The 21,095-nt window shown below is 33.1% G+C and overlaps 1 protein-coding gene and 1 long non-coding RNA gene across 2 annotated transcripts in view; both read right to left on the bottom strand.

Annotated features, from left to right (window-relative positions):
- The window catches only part of LOC149782945 (WD repeat-containing protein 89-like), a 103,703-nt gene extending 103,336 nt beyond the window's left edge, over nucleotides 1-367 (bottom strand). The window contains exon 1 of the mRNA XM_089934501.1: nucleotides 206-367. The gene's annotated coding sequence lies outside the window, so the exon portion shown is untranslated. The remainder of the gene's footprint in view (nucleotides 1-205) is intronic.
- A 6,348-nt stretch (nucleotides 368-6,715) lies between these two features.
- On the bottom strand, nucleotides 6,716-20,529 carry LOC149782944 (uncharacterized). Its single transcript, XR_016414478.1, has 2 exons — nucleotides 20,431-20,529; nucleotides 6,716-12,608 (listed from the first exon to the last, which is right to left on the bottom strand). It is a non-coding gene; the product is annotated as an uncharacterized LOC149782944 (long non-coding RNA).
- Between the last annotated feature and the right edge of the window lie 566 nt (nucleotides 20,530-21,095).

The raw sequence follows: 21,095 nt of genomic DNA, 5'->3' as shown, positions 1-21,095 counted from the left end.
TTTATCTGCAAATAACCACTAGACGGCGCGTGTTCAGAATTAAATGGAAAATCCGTTTGCCGCTATCGTTGGAGTACAATGGCATTTTGATTAATGGTATTAGGCACTGGGGTTCGTTACAAAGAAAATTTAGGAGCCTAACCTTTAACAATATCACAGCGGACAAATCACAAACCGTCCATTCGTTAATGTCCCTTCACCTTACCTATATCATGTGGATAAACTAGAATTAAAGGAGTGCTTATCAATCAAAAAGCAACTTTTCAGCGCATTTATCCAAAAACTTATATTGTAAATGCTACGTATTTCCACTGCACTCCTGAAGGAAGCACGTGTAGTTTGTTTTCTTTGGTTGATTTGGTCATCCTCTGACTTTACCCTTCCTTCTAATGGCCACCCTTTTTTTTTTTTTTTTGGCGACAACTTGGAATAAGTCATCTTTTAGAAATTGCGCTTAACAACTTGGAATTTCAAATCGCGTATTTTCGGGGGTGGGGGTGCGTTTTTTACCGTCCTTTTTTATCAGAAGGCTTCCTTGGGGACTTTCATTGGTGTGTGGAGAGCTGGAGTATGTGCTATTTGCTTTGAGTTTACAGTCTGTGTAAGGATCAAGAGCCTTTAGAAAATAAAATCTTTTTTAGCAACCATCTAAATGCAGAAAGATTTTTCTAGCAGCTTTAGAACTATTTGGAACTATATTAAGGAATTCAATGAGCGAATCCGAATCACTTAACTATTCATATTGTTCTATCACAGATATCCATTTATTTGTTACAAAGATTTATTTAATTTCATATTTAAGTTTATGGCTTTTGTTTTAAATATTTTTAATTAAAATACATGCAAAAAATATTTAATATTATAACATAAATGTCGATTTATTTGTTGATTATTTTTCTTTCATTTCATGATTTATTTACTCAGTTAGTTACATTTAACCATTAATAATATTTTTATTGTATTTTATTTGATACAAGTGTGTTTCCAAGAATGTTGTTGGAAAAGACTGAATCAAAACAATGTTTTTGAGAATGTGATACAGAATTGTTTGTGAAATAGATATTCAGTAAGGAAAATTTGTGGCAGTGGCATATTTCACAGTAATGGAGGTTACTCCTAGCTGTTACATGATGCCTCAAGGAAAATTTCAGAATTAAAGCTAAAAGAATATTGTGTAGGTAGGAAAGATCTAAAAGACCATTACTACCACCCCATGGACTAAAGTTTCATTGGTATGAAGCCTACTACAAATTTTTGCATGATGTCTGCATTCCGATTTTTTAGAATTTACACACACAATACAATATTTATTAAGATATATTGTGTTCATTTCTTTCTTTTCTTTTTATTTATTTCTTGAGATGCATTACTTATTTAATTTTGGATGAAAGGCCTCTATGGGCACTACAATCAGTTGGCCATTTGTCTGAAAACATTAAATGTAAGATTTGATAGGAATTGGGCATAAGCGGGAATAAAAATGAAAGCTTACCATAGCCCAAAATAATCTCTTTGAAACAGACAGTGAGCAAAAGGTTTACTACAAATTTATTTCAGGGGCCCCAAGTGGCCGAGTGGTCTAAAGCACTCTTCATTACGGATCACTGCAATCTCACCGCTATCTGCATGGGTTCCAGTCTCGGATTCAGCTAATGTGGGTATGTAAGAAAGCTTGCCAGTAGCTTCTCGTGGGTTGGTGGTTCTCTCCGGGGTTTTCCCAGGTTCTTCTTCCACCATTAATACTGGCTGCCATGTGCTGAAAAATGGCATTAAACCCTACAGCAACAGCAACAACAACAAATTTATATCAGTACAATTAACATACAGTTAGTATCCTGCAAAACATTGATCACCAATTATTTTGTATATCATACAATTTTTTTAAAAATATTACAGAGTTATGAACACTGACTTGACTACTCCAAGTATTGTCATATTGACTACTGACTTGGATTACTTCAGGCCTTTTCATAGTGACTACTGGACTGGATTACTCCAGGCCTTGTCATATTGAACACTAAATTGATTACTACAAGCCTTGTCTGTTATGTATATTTGATTTAATTTATATTTGATTTAATTTAATTGTTTGTTAGTTTTATATTTTTTTTTCCATTACATGTTATAGTACTGTAATTTTGTTTACTGGAATTTGAAATTTTCTAGAAATTAGTTTGACTTGACTGTTTGTTTCATAAACACCTAAGAATAGAATTTTGTATCTAAAAAACTGACCTAGTTCCTGACCTTGATACAGAATTAGTAGTGTTGGAGTAAACAACTACTTTTTTTATTCAATCTTAGTGTGGATTTATAGGGTGGAATCGAGGCTGTATTGGGTGCATGTGACTTTTTACATGTAATACCGTTACCCTCTATTTCAAAATTCTGGTTTTACCGGAATTGCACAGTAGTCAGGTTTGATACTCATGTTTTGAGAAATAATCTCAGTTGGGCTTTTAAACACTTAGATATCAAGGTGTTTTTTCTTCTATTGTGACCAGTTGGAGTTATATTTTAATTTGTCTTCAAAGTATTTAGATTCTAAGAGAATAATTCTTTTCCCTGGAAAATATTTAAGTGCTCATACAGAATTCTTGGGCAAGGACATTTATTGAAATTTTATTTGGAATTCAAACACCAGAATATTATTTTCTGTGGTACAACAAAGAACTTTTGACACGTCAACACCATACTGGCTACGGTATATGTCATCGCCTTACATTTGGATTTTCATTGAGACTTGAAATCAAATTCATTAGAACATTTTATTACTAGGACTTCTAATTTTTAATTCTTGGACTATTCTTGGATTAATTTTGGATTTGATTCTTAAAATCGTAAGTTCTTTTTCCTCATTTTTATCTTGTTTTTCTAGGGAAATAAATTATTTGTTAAATTTTACAGAGCTTGTTGTCGTTACTCTTTTCTTGTTACTGTTTATGAGAGCCTAAATATGTAACAATAGTGACTACTGGCACGGATTACTTTAGGCCTTGTCATAGTGACTACTGTTTGGTTTACTTCAGGCCTTGTCATAGTGACTACTGACTTGGATCAATCCAGGCCTTGTTATATTGACTACTGGCTTGAATTACTCCAGGTCTTGTCATTGTGACAAATGGCTTCAATTACTCTAAGACTTGTCATAGTGACTACTGGCTTGGATTACTCCAGGCCTTGTCATGGTGACTATTGGCTTGAATTACACCAGGCTTTGTCATAGTGACTACTGACTTTGAATACTACAGGTCTTGTCACACTAACTACTGACTTGGATTACTCGAGGTCTTGTCATAGTGACTACTGGCTTGGGCTTGCTCAAGATCTTGTTGTAGTGAATAAAAATTATAATTTATTCTCATTAACTTACATGAGCAGAAAAGAGTGAAAGACAACAAGCTTTGTAAAATTTAACAAAGAATTTATTTCCAGGACTACAAAGTGAAAATGGGTAAAACAACTTACGGTATTGCAAATTAAATCCCCAAATAATCCAAGAATTACAGACACAAGTCCTAGTAATTTAAAGTCTTTAATAAAATTCAGTAAAAGTCCAGAAAATATCCCAAACTGAAGTCAATGACATGTCTGCGGTAGCTATTGAATGTTGATGTGTCAACAGTCTTTTCTTGAATCACAGAAATATAATTCCAGGTTTGAATTCAGTATAAATTCCAGTGAATGTCTCCATCCAAGACTTTAATCAGATCACTTTTGTATTTCCAGAAAAAATAGTCACTTGAATTCACTAATTTGAAGAAAATAAAATTCAGCCCAAACTGGTCACAACACATAATACAACTTAAAATTGGTAAATGTTAAAGCATGACTGGTAAAATCCTCAGTTACAATATATATATTTCTCTACTTGACCTCATGTCACAATTAGCATTTTCTATTTAAAAAAAAAATTATCTAATGGAAAATAACCTTCTAGAATGATCTAATAAGCCTTGTTTACTTACAACACAAAAGCCTATAAAATTCACTTAGGAAACTCCCAAACCCTGACCCAAATCAACATATTAGCATGCTCTAAAACATGTACAGTGATGCTGTTTTTACGCTTGCAGTGTATTTAATGCTTGTATTACAGATTTATTTGACTATATTCGTGGAGATAATTTTGATCTTAAATGATGTGGAATTCCTAATCATGGTACAAACTACTGGAGTTAGGAATTCAAGAAAATATTTGTAAAATTATGCATTCTTTGTTTGAAAATATTTAAAGTAATGTAAATATTTTATCTGAGGAATTTCAACTGGAGTATGGTAAGATGCATGTTTATCACAGGTTTTATTTGTTATGTTAATTAATAATTTGGAAGTGGAATTTTCAGAAAATAAGATTCCTTGGATAAATTATATTACATTGCAATTGTTTTTGATTCTTGATGCAGATGATACAGCAAATTTGTTTCCAAAATGTTTCCAAATTTATTTGGATATTCTTGGATACTAATGGTTTCTATTTTAAAAAAAATATCGCCTAAAAATAAATAAAAACAGCACAACAAACTTATTTTAAAACAGTGAAAAAGTACTAGATTATGATAAAATTCTTTTATAAGGCTTTGAACAAAGAAAAAGTAAAAAATATATATCATTTTTGAGGTAGATTTAGAAGTGATTTTAAAGATGGATTGATGGAGGGAGGGATGGCTGGATGGACACTAAATAGTGTAAACAGCAGTTGGATACATATTTTGTCATACATTTGCACATGACATTTTCTTCTCTGTCTTTTTTGATGAACATAATTTTGTTCTTAACCCACATAACTTTGGTACAAAAATCTCACACGTCTTTAAAAAATCCTGTTTCTTTTATAACAACACGTGTGGATAGTCTCTTGTGTCATAAATATGTATACACTGTATCATATCTTTGTAAAAGTTATTCTATTTTGTGTCATAAATATGTGTACACTGTATCATATCTTTGTAAAAGTTATTCTATTTTGTGTCATAAATATGTGTACACTGTATCATATCTTTGTAAAAGTTATTTGTCTCTATTTTGTTGCCAGATAAGTATTTAACAAATCCATATCTGTCATTAAAAACCTAAATTTTTAATGCCATATTTGTGACTGTGCTGTAAAAATAGCATACATGAACCATTTAGATAACTTAAACACAGCAATACCTAACTGTTGAGTGTGTGATTTGGATTTTTAATGTAGCTTTAAGAATTTTTCAGTCATATTGCTACGATGTCTGTAGTGTGGCAGTTTATTGTGATGCCTAGCACTGGGGCATCATGCTGCAGACATATATCATCATGTACCACCCAGTCACATTATCCTGACACCAGGCGGACCAGTCCTAACACTAACCTCGTAATGCCAAGCACCAGGCAAGGCAAGGCAGTTGCTAGTACCTATTTTCATAAGTCTTGGGTATGACTCAGCCAGGGTTCGAACCCATTACCTCCTTCACCTGAGGCAGTTGCTCTAACCAGTTAGGCCACCAGAGCGGTCCCACCCTAACTGGGTTACTTAAATTAGTTTGATCCTCTTCGTCTTCAAATTCACTAATACCAAGTCTTTATCTTAAAGTATTTGCACAAATGATAGATCTTTCTGTTATCTGAAAAATTAGTTTCATCAGCACATATCTTAACTTTTGTTCTCCCCAGTAGATTTTCTATTTCTTAAACAGACATGGAAATATTTATTGCAACGACTTCTTTTCAAACTCGTTAGCCTATTAGATGTCTGTCTCAGGGATGTATACAATTCAATCATCATTTTATTTGTCTCAAGGTGTAAACAATTCAATCATCATTTTATTTGTCTCAAGGTGTATACAATTCAATGATCATTTTATTTGTCTCAAGGTGTAAACAATTCAATGAACATGTTATTTTTGTCTTAGGATAGTATTCAATAAAATGAACATTTTGTCTCTGGGTAGTGTTCAATTCAATTAACATTTTATTTTTCTCAGGGTAGTATACAATTCAATGAACGTTTTATTTGTCTCAGAACAGTATACAATTTAATGAACATTTTTTTGTCTCCGAGTAATATTCAATTCAATGAACATTTTAATGTGTGTGTGTGAGTGTGATTTGGATTTTTAATGTAGATTTCTTAAAAATTCAGTCATATCGCTACGATGTCTGCAGTATGACAGATTATGGTGATGCCTAGCACTGGGGCATCATGCCGCAGACACGTAGCATGATGTCCCACCAAGTCACATTATCCCGACACCAGGCCGACCAGTCCTAACACTATCCTCTTAATGCTGAGCGCCAAGCAAGGCAGCTGTTAGTACCATTTTTGTAAGTCTTTTGATATGACTCTGCTGGGGATCGAACCCACGACTTCCCACATCCGAGGTGGACACTCTAATCACTAGGCCACTGGAATGGTCACAGCAAATCTGATATGACTTTACCCATATTAATTAAAAACAGATCTTGCTTATTCAACCATAACATCCTATTATGTTCTGAAACACAGGTATCCTTTGTAAAACATAACATACTTTTCTCCTTTATTGGTCTACTGATATAGTTAATCTATTGCCAGAGAGGAGATGACCACACTCACCAGCATAAAAATCAAAGATTTAAAAATTTGACTCAAATAAAGTTTACCAGATTGAAACATGCTTGCAGACCTGTGTGTGTGGCAAATCAAAAGGTTTAATTCAAAAATTCTCTCTCCCCATTTATGAAAATGAAAATGCAATAGACAGTGATTTTATATATTTTATTGACCCTCTTTTTTCAAAATGTACACCGTTTTCTTGTAAAGACACCTGAATGCTTTAAAATAAATATTTAAAAAGTGAATAATAATCCATCAATTTCCTTAATATTATGATTCTTTATAAACAATACACATCATCAACATTGGCAAAACAATCATGTATTGGATGAAGATGTCTCTTCCTTTGAATACAACTTGGTCTTTAAATATTCAATAGGGACGAAACAACATGAAGATTACAAAATCCAACATTGAAACAAAATTTAAAAAAAGTAAATAAAATGTTTCATAATGCTCAAACAAAGTTATGGCCCACTTGAAATGAATAAGACCCACTCACTTTAATTAACCCGACATCAAGAATTTCATTATATCTATTACAAAAGATGAAGATAATCACATGATATATGGACAGTTCATGGGTCTTTAGTTCTGTAATAATACACTTTTTGAACAATTTCGGAAATACGTCTTTTTTGTCTCATTTGCAAATATCTGACTTCAGTCTCGTGAAATATCAGAAAATAGGTACATCAGTACATACCTGCATTTGATGGCAGATCAACACAATAATAGCCACATAGTGCTGATTTAAAGTCCAAGCAAATAGGAATATTGCATCAATATAAAATTCATAATAACAGATCTAAGTATACATTCATATCTATATGAATGATAAAAACAGGCTTTATGAGATAAAATGCTTCATCATTATGGTCATACAGTTGATTAATTAAAAGTCAAAGAGAACAGGAAAATCAAATTAATATATAATTCTTAATAACAGATAAAAGAAAAAATCTATACCTACATATTGGGTTAAAATGTGCATTATGAAATTAAACACACCACCCATAAACAGAAAAAAATACACCTTTGTGCTAAATTTTCTGACAAATTATGCAAGTGGTGACTTGAGAAACTGAGATGAAAGGAAAATGTACGAAAATTACTCACAATCTAAGATTTATTAGGAATGCTTTCAAGCATTAGATTCACAGAATATCCAAGCTGCCAAAATAACATCTCATCAAATCAATTATTCAAATATATGCATATATATAAGCAAGAGATGCAACTTATTGCTTCATTTACAAGGACATGGAGCTAGAATGTATTGTTGACATAAATTAGGAATTCATAATTGAAGCATATCCTTCACATGAGCATACAGGGTAAAATGAGACTGGTGCATTACCATATGATGTTATGATGCAGAAAAGTTGAGGACATGTATAAATAAGAAATGAAGTTGACAAATCGTGTACATGTACATATCTTATTACAGAATAGCAGCACATGTCATGGAAAATGTGCAAGTTTTACCCCCAAAAAAAGGGCAGAAAGTGAGGAGCAAAAAGCAAAAGATAAAAGTGAGTACAAAGCAAGAGACAAAACGTGAGGGGCAAAAAGCAAGGAACTAAAAGCAAGAAGTAAAAACTGACTGTTAAAGAGTGAGGGACAAAATGTCATCATATGGTACTATACCTGTTATCTAATGATTGAACTTGGGATTTTGGATTTCTTATTGAAAAAAAAATGATATAAATAACTGTGGTGTTGTGAAAGTGAATCATTTTCACACTCTCATACAAAGAGACTCTCTACAACTGATAAATGCATCAAAAATGTGGAAAAAATTATTTTTTTTAAATATGTAGAGTACTGTTCATAACTAAATTACAATATGAACACAAGAAAACAAATGTTACATCTGTTGTTAAGTTGACACCAATGCTGCTTACCAGAGATGGCAAAGTTTTCTGAGGAAGCTAAGAATGTCAAATACATGGGAAGGGTAGACATGAATTTCCAACTGGTACTCGTTCATTAGCAAAAAAAAATAAAAAATATACTCTTTCAGGAATGTAAAAGATACACATGTATTTTTGTTTTAACTCTAGGTCATACAAAATAAGGATCTAAATAAGTAGAATCTGACACTGGTGTATCGTACTGCTTTACCCTAATTATCTGCATAAATTATATATATAAAGCTTAATCTACTTTGAATATTTTTTATGGCAATGTTCACAAATATATGGCAGGTACATTAATTTTCAGGAAGAATGTCTACAAATTTCTGTGTTGTGAAGATAAAAACTTCACTAGCATAACTATCAGTTTCGATGGAGCAAAACAAAATGTTCAAACAGCTAGTAAGTTAAGAGATATATTTGACAGCATTTTGAAATTAAGAAATTGAAAAATTGCGATAACAGGTGTCTGATGATTCCCAATGGATTTCTGTGACAAAGAAATGATACCACTAATAATACTGACCACAAAATAAATACCAAAGTACACATTAAAGCAAGTATTGTAAAGTTACAACTATCCACTTGTCCCGACATACAAAATAAATTCCAGTGTCCACATTAATGCAAGTATTGCAAAGTTACAACTTTCAACTTTTCTGTGCCACTAACAAGCCTAAATCCCAGTGTACACATCAATACAATGACTCTACAATTTCAACTGTCAACCCTTCTGTGACCTTTTGACCATAAAATAAATCTCTGTGTAAGCATCAATACATGCAATATAAAATTACAACTGTCAAATTTTCTGTGACACTGTACAAGGAAATGAATAGGAATTCCGTCACAATAATAAAATATAAAGAATTTCACTATCACTATCAGCTATCGTTTTTGATGTAATCAAAGCAGATGTCCAATGCTACTGAAAGGATAGTCACATGTTTACTTCAGTAGAAAACACTATATGTACCAACTGCCAATAAAAAGACCTAGATCTGTTGTATGACAATGCACCATCAGAACATGGTCTATTATGTTTCTCTGAAATTGTAAGTACAGTACACTATAACAAGGTAGTTGGGAGCCATAGTACTCTAACCTGTTATAGACCGAACTGTGTTATAAGTGACCAGGTCAGTTAGCTGAAGAAAATGATGCATGTACATAAAAAAAATTGCGAAGTGGGGTGGAGTTGGGTGTAATGAATGTGGGTGGTGAAATATGTGCTTCATCAGCACAGTTGCCATCTTAAATCGATGCATATTAAATAAGAAATACACTTGTAGTGAAAACAGAGAGGGCATATATAATAGTTAACTTTATCTAGAGAACCATGAATTGGTACATATACGTGAATACTGTTTATATATACAAGTGTAATGTATAGCATGAATAGAGTATCAACACAGTGTACTCACCTGCGAATCTCATCACATACACTAAATCCACAATACAAGTAATTCCATTGAAAATATGCACAGAGAGAGATTTAAAATATTCAATAATTTTGTCACAGGTCATATAGGTCTGAATTCAGTGGGAAAAAAAAAAAGCACAATCATGTAATGAATGATGACGCACATTTACTTTTCAGTACGTTCCAAGTCAGCAAAAGTTAGTTTGCATTTTAAGCTACCATTAGTAGTGTGCAAAAAGGAAACTTTCACAGCACAGTGTTCCAGACACATTGGAAAATGAAATAATCCATACTGACTTCCTTTGAAGAAAGGTTTTGTTTTTATTGAAGATAGTAATCAGCTTATTTTGATGAAGGGTGCATGCATTATTGAAGTCACCACTAAATGACAGCTTCAGAGAACCAAACAAATTGTGGTGGCAACATAAAAAAATTGTATTGCATGATTGAGACTGATTTTTTTTTCTCCATTTGCTTTGTACGTTTTCATAACAATCGGTGCTTCAAAGGTAATGTTTTCTTTGAAATTTCAGCACTCTATTTTATCTGGGTACATTTTTTAAAATAATGGAATTGGCCATCATTTGGTCGATTGTAGTTACTGTTCCTCTCTGCCTACCAAACAGACCAACATGTAAGATCTTGTGTTGTTTTTGTGTGTTTTTTTACATTGTGGTAGTGGAGTGATGCTGTTTTCCATGCATGTATCAGAAATTTAAAAAAAGGTCAACAGATGATAGACTTACATGATGGCAGGGATTACTGTAGTGTTCTCAAGGATTTAATTTATTCATACAAATCTCTTCCCCAAAATGATAAAAAAAAATTACATTTTTTTCTTACTTGTAAAAAAGAAATGTTTTTCTTTGGTGTATGAGAAAAATGCATGTATATGAAATTTTGGGAGCCATGCCATGACCGTGTTATATCTGAATTTGTGTTCTAACAGAGCATGCTATAACAGTTCACACTGTACAGTAATCCCTTATAATAATGCACTTTAGTTTAAAAGTCCCTTTTATAAGGTGGGTGAGGTCATGGATCCCATTACATTATGTAATAGAAGTATTATGTATACTATACCTCAATATAAGGCAGTCTTAGTATAACACAGACCTTGTATAATAAGGCAGGTATAATCATGAATCCCATTACATTATGTAATAGTAGTAACATGTACAATGCATCTCAATAAAAGGTATAACAGTCCCTTTTATAAGGCAGGTATGATCATATATCCCATCACATTATGTAAAAATAGTACACTCTATAATATATCCCAGTATATGGTGACCTCTGTATAAGTCCCTTTTATAAGGCAGATATGATCATGAATCACATAATATTATGTAACAGTAATGTGTATAATGTATCCTAGTATAAGGTAACCTCAGTATAACAGTCCATTTTATAAACCAGTTATGATCATAAATACCATGAGAGTCTGAACAGGAAGCTAACGTGTTTGCTGGGAAAAGTTAGCATTCAGAGTGGTACAAATCATGTTATACAATGGCAGATTGAAAACCACACTGTTGGCAGTTGGATGTGTTCCATATAAAATCTACGAGTTTTCTTTCTTCATTTTTTTATAATTATAAAAATAAGGTAACAAGAGACCACTGACATTCACAGTTCCGATTCACAACCTAACCAAGTTTTATTGTTATACTTTCCCCATAATCATCATGATCATGTGATCAAATACAGAATTCCAGTCCTGTTTTTGTCCAAGACAGACAAACTATCCTTAGCAGCGCCAAAAATATATGAATGACACAAATTCTAAATTGTACGATCAACAATTGTGATATGATGTCAAGTAAAGAAGTAAAGTCATCTACAACTGGCAATGATATCTTCAAAAAACAAAAGCTCTCTTCCTAAGTTAAATTTAATTGTAAAGAACTGCTGGGTTAATTGCAAGAAAGAAATGTAAAGGCCATTTTATTTCATAGAAAAACAAAGACTTTCTTTCTGTCTACAAATTGGCACTCTGGTAAAATGTGGAACAAACATGAAACACAGACAAGCCTGGTTGATGAATCTTTGTTCAGCTGCTCAATTTCAACATACATTAAAACTTCAATTTTGTAGCAGTCTGCTTACTCTGATAACACTGCCTGGAAATTCTGAACTCAATCTAAAATTTACAGAACATGAACTTACCTAAATTTCAAGTAACTATCGAAAATAAAATTACCAGGATTCAAATAAAGAAAACAATTGAACCATAAATTAAAATTTGTAATTACAGTAAAGTATATGCATAACCAAATCTGTCCAATGCTGGAACTAAATAGTGAACCAGTCCAACACTGGTCCCAATATTGAGCCAGTCAAATGCTGGAATTAAACTTACTGATACCGTAAAACCATTTATTTTTCAAGGTATCAACTCTCCTGGTTTTGCTGGGAATAACAACCTTAGTGCTATTTAAATGCACTGACATGCAAAGACAACTATGTTCATTATGGATGCAACCTTTTTCCTTTTGTCTTCAAATTTGTTTTGCAGCATCCATGTAATGCATGACAACTGGTACCCTAAGAAAATTAGTGATTTCACAGTACAAGTAAATAAATTTAATGAGAATCTTCCAGAAAATTTGAAACTGGAACTTGAGTCTTTTTGAAGATCGGCATGGTTTCTTTGACATGTCTGTGACTGAATGATGAACTCCAATTAAAATAAAATCTGCAAAGAAAACAAAAAACTTCATTTAAATTCTATATTTCAGGACAAGCAAATTCATTAAACATAATCTTTTTGTTTTCTGTCCATTGTCAAATTTTCTGGGGTGGATGGGTGGGAGGTGGAGGTGATTTTTAAGCACCTTGTGAAACTCTCAACTGTTTGCTTATTACTTGGTAAAACGGTCTGAAGTTATCTGCCTTGCCTCAAAGAATACTGATCAACACATTCTGACATCCATGGTCTTGATCACTAACCTACTGAAAACCTTGATCACTTCAGATCCCAGTTCCCTGGCATGATATAGCCAATCATGTATTAAAAGGTACCATAAAAAAGTTTTTAAAACAAACGATACATGTTTACAACAAAAATATATGTAAGTCTGGTAATAATTCATAAATCCAAATGGAAAACAGAGAAATAAATGACAGACCTGACACCAGACAGGTGTTTGGAAGTCTTCATGGAAAACAAGTCAGTTAAAAAATCTATAACTTTATATGATAAATAATAAATATTCTATAGGAAAGATGTATCTCTTCAACAGCTTCAAAAAAATCAGAAAAAAAGAGTCAACTATTTCACAATAGGGAGTGCCTATATAATGGATTAAAAAGTACTTTAAGATTGAGAAATCTAGTTGCTATGAATAAATTAATTATACAAGGGCCAAAAACAAAACCATCTTATAATGCATATCTTGATCCAAGAGTCCAACATAAGCTGAAAAAAATCTAATTGTATGAGTATAAAATCTTTACAGATACACATGATGCTAGGTCATGTTCTTTATAAAAGCTGGGAAAAAGTAATTGCAAAGGGCCCTCTGAACTTAACCCAGTTGTTAGATCTAGCAATTCTGGTTATCAATTTTACATTCCAGACATGGTGTTCTCAAAGTTATTGGATCCAGCAAATATCAATCTGACATTCTAGACATAGTGTTCTCAAAGTTATCAGACCTAGCAAATATCAATTTGACATTCCAGACATGGTGTTCTCAAAGTTATTAGAGCTAGCAAAAATATCAATTTGACATTCCAGATATGGTGTTCTCAAAGTTATTTGACCTAGGAAAAATATCAATTTGACATTCAAGACATGGTGTTCTCAAAGTTATTAGACCTACCAAAAATATCAATTTGACATTCTAGACATGGTGTTCTCAAAGTTATTGGATCTAGCAAATATCAATTTGACATTCTAGACATGGTGTTCTCAAAGTTATTAGACCTACCAAAAATATCAATTTGACGTTCCAGACAGGGTGTTCTTAAAGTTATTAGACCTAGCAAAAATATCAATTTGACATTCCAGACATGGTGTTCTCAAAGTTATCAGACCTAGCAAATATCAATTTGACATTCCAGATATGGTATTCTCAAGGTTATTAGACCTACCAAAAATATCAATTTGACGTTCCAGACAGGGTGTTCTTAAAGTTATTAGACCTAGCAAAAATATCAATTTGACATTCCAGACATGGTGTTCTCAAAGTTATTGGATCTAGCAAATATCAATTTGACATTCTAGACATGGTGTTCTCAAAGTTATTAGACCTACCAAAAATATCAATTTGACGTTCCAGACAGGGTGTTCTTAAAGTTATTAGACCTAGCAAAAATATCAATTTGACATTCCAGACATGGTGTTCTCAAAGTTATCAGACCTAGCAAATATCAATTTGACATTCCAGATATGGTATTCTCAAGGTTATTAGACCTACCAAAAATATCAGTTTGACATTCCAGATATGGTGTTCTCAAAGTTATTTGACCTAGGAAAAATATCAATTTGACATTCAAGACATGGTGTTCTCAAAGTTATCAAACCTAGCAAATAATAATTTGACATTCCAGACATCGTGTTCTCAAAGTTATTAGACCTACCAAAAATATCAATTTGACATTCCAGACAGGGTGTTCTTAAAGTTATTAGACCTAGCAAAAATATCAATTTGACATTCCTGACATGATGTTCTCAAAGTTATTAGACCTAGCAAAAATATCAATTTGACATTCCAGACATGGTATTTATTGGATGCAGCAAATATCAATTTGACATTCCAGACATGGTGTTCTCAAAGTTATCAGACATAGCAAATATCAATTTGACATTCCAGACATGGTGTTCTCAAAGCTATTAGAGCTAGCAAAAATATCAATTTGACATTCCAGATATGGTGTTCTCAAAGTTATTCGACCTAGGAAAAATATCAATTTGACATTCAAGACATGGTGTTCTCAAAGTTATCAGACATAGCAAATAATAATTTGACATTTCAGACATGGTGTTCTCAAAGTTATTAGACCTACCAAAAATATCAATTTGACATTCCAAATATGGTGTTCTCAAAGTTATTAGACCTAGCAAAAATATCAATTTGACATTTAAGACATGGTATTCTCAAAGATATTGGATCCAGCAAATATCAATTTGACAATTCAGACATGGTGTTCTCAAAGTTATTAGATCCAGCAAATATCAATTTGACATTCCAGACATGGTGTTCTCAAAGTTATTAAATAGATACAGCAAAAATATCAATTTGACATTCCAGATATGATGTTCTGAAAGTTATTAGATCTAGCAAAAATATCAATTTGACATTCTAGACATGGTGTTCTGAAAGATATTAGATCTAGCAAATATCAATTTTAGAGTCTAGATAATGAAGGAATTAAAAAAAATTAGTCTTTGAATAAAGGTAAGATGATTGTTTTGAACTGATATCCTTTTACGAACTGGAAATGATAAGGAACTGTAGCGGGCAAATGAACAGTACAATACAAAGCAATACATCTTTTAGAAATCCTTGATACTGATAGGTTTTCAAATGAAATTGTATGAGTCACTGATTTTAATTGAGTGACCAAACATCACTTTAAGACATCTGTAACTATTTATTGTATAAATGGTGTTTTTCATGCTGGAAATATTTTAAAATCTATTTTACTCTTTGTTATAACAGATTATAAAAGTGAGTAGGCATTTTCGTTCACTTTACAGGGACATGTTGTTGTTGTTGTTGTTGTTGTTGTAGGGTTTAATGCCATTTTTCAGCACATGATAGGCTATACATGGCGGCCAGTATTAATGGTGGAGGAAGAACCCGGGAAATCCCTGGAAAGAACCACCGACCCTCAAGAAGCTACTGGCAAGCTTTCTCACATACCCACATTGGCCGAATCCGAGACTCAAACCCATGCAGACAGAGGTGAGATGGCAGTGATCCGTAACGGGAAAGCGCTTTAGACCACTCGGCCACTCTGGGCCCCTACAGGGACATGTAAAATAGAGATTGTGCTTAATGCACTAATAATACTTGAAATGAGATGATCTATTTGCTTAACAGTTTTGTCACCTTAACTTTATCATCTTTTCCATTGACACTTCGGCTTGTATAATAAATGTAACTCATGAAAACATCAAAATGTCTGAAAATTGACATCACATAAAATGACTTGCACTATCTAATATTCCATTCCAGATCTTACTGCTGTTCAGTTTTAGTGTTCACTCATTATCTATTAGCATTTATTATATTAATTGGAACTATTGTTAAAACTTACTTTTTAAAAAAATGATTGAATGACAATATGTGTATCTGCATAAATTTATTTTCTTACCTCCCATCTTCAACCTCAAATAAACTAAAACTTCATCAGTAAAGGTGTGCCCTTAGCATCAAAAATACATTACACTAGTAACTGTCAAAAACTTCACAAAAGAAACAACTTGGCAGACTACCACAAACCGTAAATGTTTTGACTGCCAAATATGTTGTTTTAAAATGGACTGTAATTGCCATCTCAAAGATTTTATCGCCTGTAGCAACATTTGCTAATGCTACCACCAACATAGATCATAATGGAGATGTACTAAAGAAATCAAGAAGCACATTTTCTGATTTTTTTTCCTCAGCAAAACTGTACCCAGGGGTCAAATTTAGGGAAACACAGGAAGGACAAAAAATTGTGGAAACCTGCAGTGCCATGTTCAATGAGTAAAACCAATATATAAACTTTATCACTTAATATGCATATTTATTTCTTCCTGCAATGGCACTGGTTAAATTGAGCCTTCTGTGTAGGGTAGGATTTATATCTAGCATGGGAAAACATACATGGCAATAAACTACAATACTTAACCTAAGTTAGAAAAGTATAAAATTTAGGTCACAATGACATCATTGGTTGTAAGAGTGGATCACTAACATGGATGCATCCAATGATCATGTTCACGATTTTAAATATAGACAATTTCCAATAAATGAACTTAAATCACAAAATTTCAACAAAGTCACTGAAGTGTGAAATATGAGTCAGACACCTCATTTTGCAGTAAGGGTGCAGTACTTAACAAGATGCATCCCGCAACTAAGTTTATTGTTTCTAAGGAGAACTGTATGCATATCACATGCCAAGAAAGCATGTGGTAATGAGCTGAGTCTAAAAACTTAACCAAAGCCAATAAAAGATTAAATATAGGTCACAGTAAACTTTTTCTTTTGCTGTATCAGTGTAGTACAAACAGAAATGCATATCATCATCTCTTCCATCATTGTAGATATGAAAAGTATCTTAAACATATACATCAAACACAAAATTAAATCCAAGTAAGTGAAATATAAAATACAAGCCACACTGACCTAATTTTACCCTAAGGGAATAGTGCTTAACAAGATTCATCCACTCATCAACTTTCATAACTCTAGATAGGATCATATGCTTATAGCATGCTAAAAATCCATGCAGTTGTAGCTAAATGCAAAACCCTATGACAACAAAATGTGAAATGTAGATCAGTGACTTTCTTTTCATGTAAGGGTACTGTACTAGATATCCATAAAAAATATCTAAATTGATGATTTTAGCATAAACAGTGCTTGAGAAAACAAGTTAAAACACAAATTTAACCAAAGTCACTGAATCACCAACTATGATTCACAGTACTCATCAAGATGCAATCCCTCGCCAGGTTTCATGATTTTAAGTATGACATTCTAAGTATAATAGAAGGCATACAGGGTGTAAAAACCTATGTGGACATGAGCTAAACACAAAAACTTAACCTAAGTCAGTAAAATGAGACATGTAAGTCACAGCAACCTTCTTTTGTTGAAATAGCGTGGTTAAAACAGAGATGCATGTAATCAGCATGTTTAATGTTTACAGCTTGAAAAGTGATTGAGAAATAAACTTAAAACACAAAATTTAACTTGTATCAAAAAAGCACAAAATACAGATAATAGCAACCTATTTTTGTGATGAGACCGTAGTACTTGTTAAGATGCTTCTCCTAAAAAGAGTGACATGATTCCAGGTATAACAGCATGTATATAGGCAGCAAAACACCTGAACCAAACATATAAACTTGACCAAGAATATGCAAATAATATGCAAACAATTAGCCATTCTCCAGAGAGTAGTTGCTATGAACTCACTCCAAAGAATAGCTGCCATGAACCCACTCCAAAAAGCAGTTGCTATGAACTCACTCCAAAGAGTAGTTACTATGAACCACTCCAAATAGCTGCTATGAATCCACTCCAAATAGTTGCTATGAACCTACTCCAAACAGTAGTTGCTATGAACCCACTCCAAAGAGTAGATGCTATGAACCTACTCCAAATACTTGTTTAGGACAAAGGAAGAAAATATGAGGTGTACAGAGACTGTACATATGTACATGCTTTTATTTCTGTGGATGGCAAAGCTGGTACCAATACCAATGCTGGAGTATAATATCTCTCCTATACTTTTTAGAGACAAGTTAAAAGTAATTAATTTTAAATGCTCACCTTTGTGTAAGTTTTAGTATAATGTATAAGACTGCTTGATTAAGTTCTCTCTGCTTTAAAATTTTATTTTAAAAAACTGGAACTTTTGCTGATGAGTTTAAAGTCTCTTATCATCACCCTTTCAATAAAATGTAGTATGTTGTTTTATGTCATAAATAAATATGAACACTCTGCATGTTGGCAGCATATGTGTCTATTCTCATTCCGCATTCTCCACCATTATGTTATGTCATAAGTACTGCACTTGAACAACACTAGCCTGGACAGAATTCACTCTGACTAAAAGGTGCAAAGTATAATAAATTTCAAACTCCAAAACAAGTGCTCTCTCAAGTTACAAGAAATCTGGGCCACTGAAAGTCTGAAAATATAAAAGATCAGGACTCTCTGAACCACACACACTGGCACAAAACTCTGCTTTGAATTGCCAGACTTCACCCTGTTTTACTGATTAGGGCAAAGTAAAAGTCACTCTCTTCATAGTCAATCAGGAGGGAAAATTCTGCAAGTACTTTTGTGCAATAACACATTGCTAATTCCACTACCTGTTTCAGAAACCTGCAAGTTCGGAACAAATAACATGAGGCTCTATTTGTCACGCTAATTGCTTTAAAATAGTTTTAAATAACTGGTTTAGATAGAGATTTACAAAGGTACTTATGATGAAAGATCAGTGAAAAAACTGTCACGGTGTAGTTATTGTAATCGGGTAGGTACAGCTAAACTGTTCTTAAATAACAGTAATGTAACAACTTTTACTTTAAGCTGTCAAGATGTTGCTAATGAGTTGGTTAGGTATTTCATCATCTGAACAGTGCACCAGAAAAAGGCTTCTGAACATCTGGAAATTCAAGAAAGTGTTGAATCAGAATTAATTGAATTGGAATAATCCAGATAACAAAGGATTTTGGCATTTTTAATTGTGTAAAAGTACTGCTAAAAACAATGTCTATGTATATGTGGACATGAATTAAAACTTGCTCTCTATATGCACTTATAAGCCGAGTCCAACTGGAAACTTTACAGACCCAGGTCTGCAACTGCATAATGCACCAACAGATCTGGGTCTGTGCAGTTTTTTAGAAGTAATTAGTAGAACAAACAACATAAACCCTGATGTGCCAGCACATTAGGTGACAGAAGATCAGGGTCTATATTCTTTTTGCTGGACTTGTCTTATAAGCAAGTTTATATGGTACCCTACTGTATTAAACAAGTGGACGACACCAAGACAGTAATTTATATGGTACTCTACTGTATTATTCAAGTGGATGACACCAAGACAGTAATTTATATGGTACACATCTGTATTATTCAAGTGGATGCCACCAAGACAGTAATTTCAATTGTCTTTATTCAGTATAACCAAAATCTGCACTATATCTACTTTTCACTGCAAAGTTCATCCTTCTTTCTTCCTAATTAAAATGATACATTTGCATGACACATTCTATTCGTCTTTTATTAATTTATCCAGCCATCCATTAAGACACATACATGCATGCATACCCCACTGCCACCCTTAACCGCATGTGCATGCGTGTGCACACACACACACACATACAAAAAGTTGAAAAAGAGCTTATAGGAAATTATCTTCCTGCACAAATTAATGAAACTTTTCTCTCTTAAATCCTTGGAGGGGATTGTTGTTGTTGTTATTGGGTTTAATGCAATTTTTCAGCACAAAATAGGCTATACATGGCAGCCAGTATAACTGGTAGAGGAAGAAGCCAGGAAAACCCCGGAAAGAGACACCGAACCAGCACCCCCCGGAAGGGAAAGGTACTTCAAAATCTGGTGTGAAGACCAAACCAAACTGACTGGCCAATGCTGTAAAAATTTATACATATCACTCAATTCTTCACAAGGTTGATAGGACTATAAACCTCAACATTTTATAAGTCAAAAATTTGTTTTTACTTGTCTCCATCTCTAAAGCATATAAACATTTCCAAAGTATGTTGTGTCTTTTCGAAGTCAAGAAATGAACAAAACACAAAGTAAGAAATAGCTTACATTTTTTCAATGGCCAGAAATGTTCTGTTTTTATGCAACAGGATTGGCTCTCATAAGGGCAATGTCAGCTTCAACCATTTCTCTCACTAAGCTCTGAAACCATATGAGAAGATACATTCAGAAAAACATAAAACAAAATAAACACTCAATTAACTATAACATAATGTCTGTCAATTGTAATACATTTTCATCTACACCGCCAATCTGTACAAATCAGATTTATTTTTTGTACTTTCATTTTTCTTACAGAAAACATTTAACTTATTAAAAATATTCTAAAGTGCTGATGACAATAACTAATAATATTTTCATACCAGTAATTATTTGTGTGTAAAAGAAAAAAAATAAAAATAATAAGACTACTGTGAACAGCACATGCCTGGTAGATGGTAGACCCTAATCTGTTGGAATACTGACATATCTGGATCCAAGCAGACTTTAGTTTGGTGCCCATTATATGTGGGTGGTTAAGATATGGTGGGCCTGAATTTCTCAAATATGGGGTACTTGCTTTCTAAGTTATAGGAAACGTTGATTAAGATATAGGAGATTTGGCTGTCTAGAATATAGGGGCCTTGGCTGTCTAATGACTGGGCTTTCTGTAATACAGGGCACTAAGCTTTCTAAGATATAGGTTACCTGGCTTTCTATGATATGGGGGACTT

Source organism: Sinohyriopsis cumingii, chromosome 15 (genome assembly GCF_028554795.1).
Source record: "Sinohyriopsis cumingii isolate HCF-2022 chromosome 15, ASM2855479v2, whole genome shotgun sequence".
Taxonomy (NCBI): Eukaryota; Metazoa; Mollusca; class Bivalvia; order Unionida; family Unionidae; genus Sinohyriopsis; species Sinohyriopsis cumingii.
This window is presented reverse-complemented; position numbering and strand designations above follow the sequence as displayed.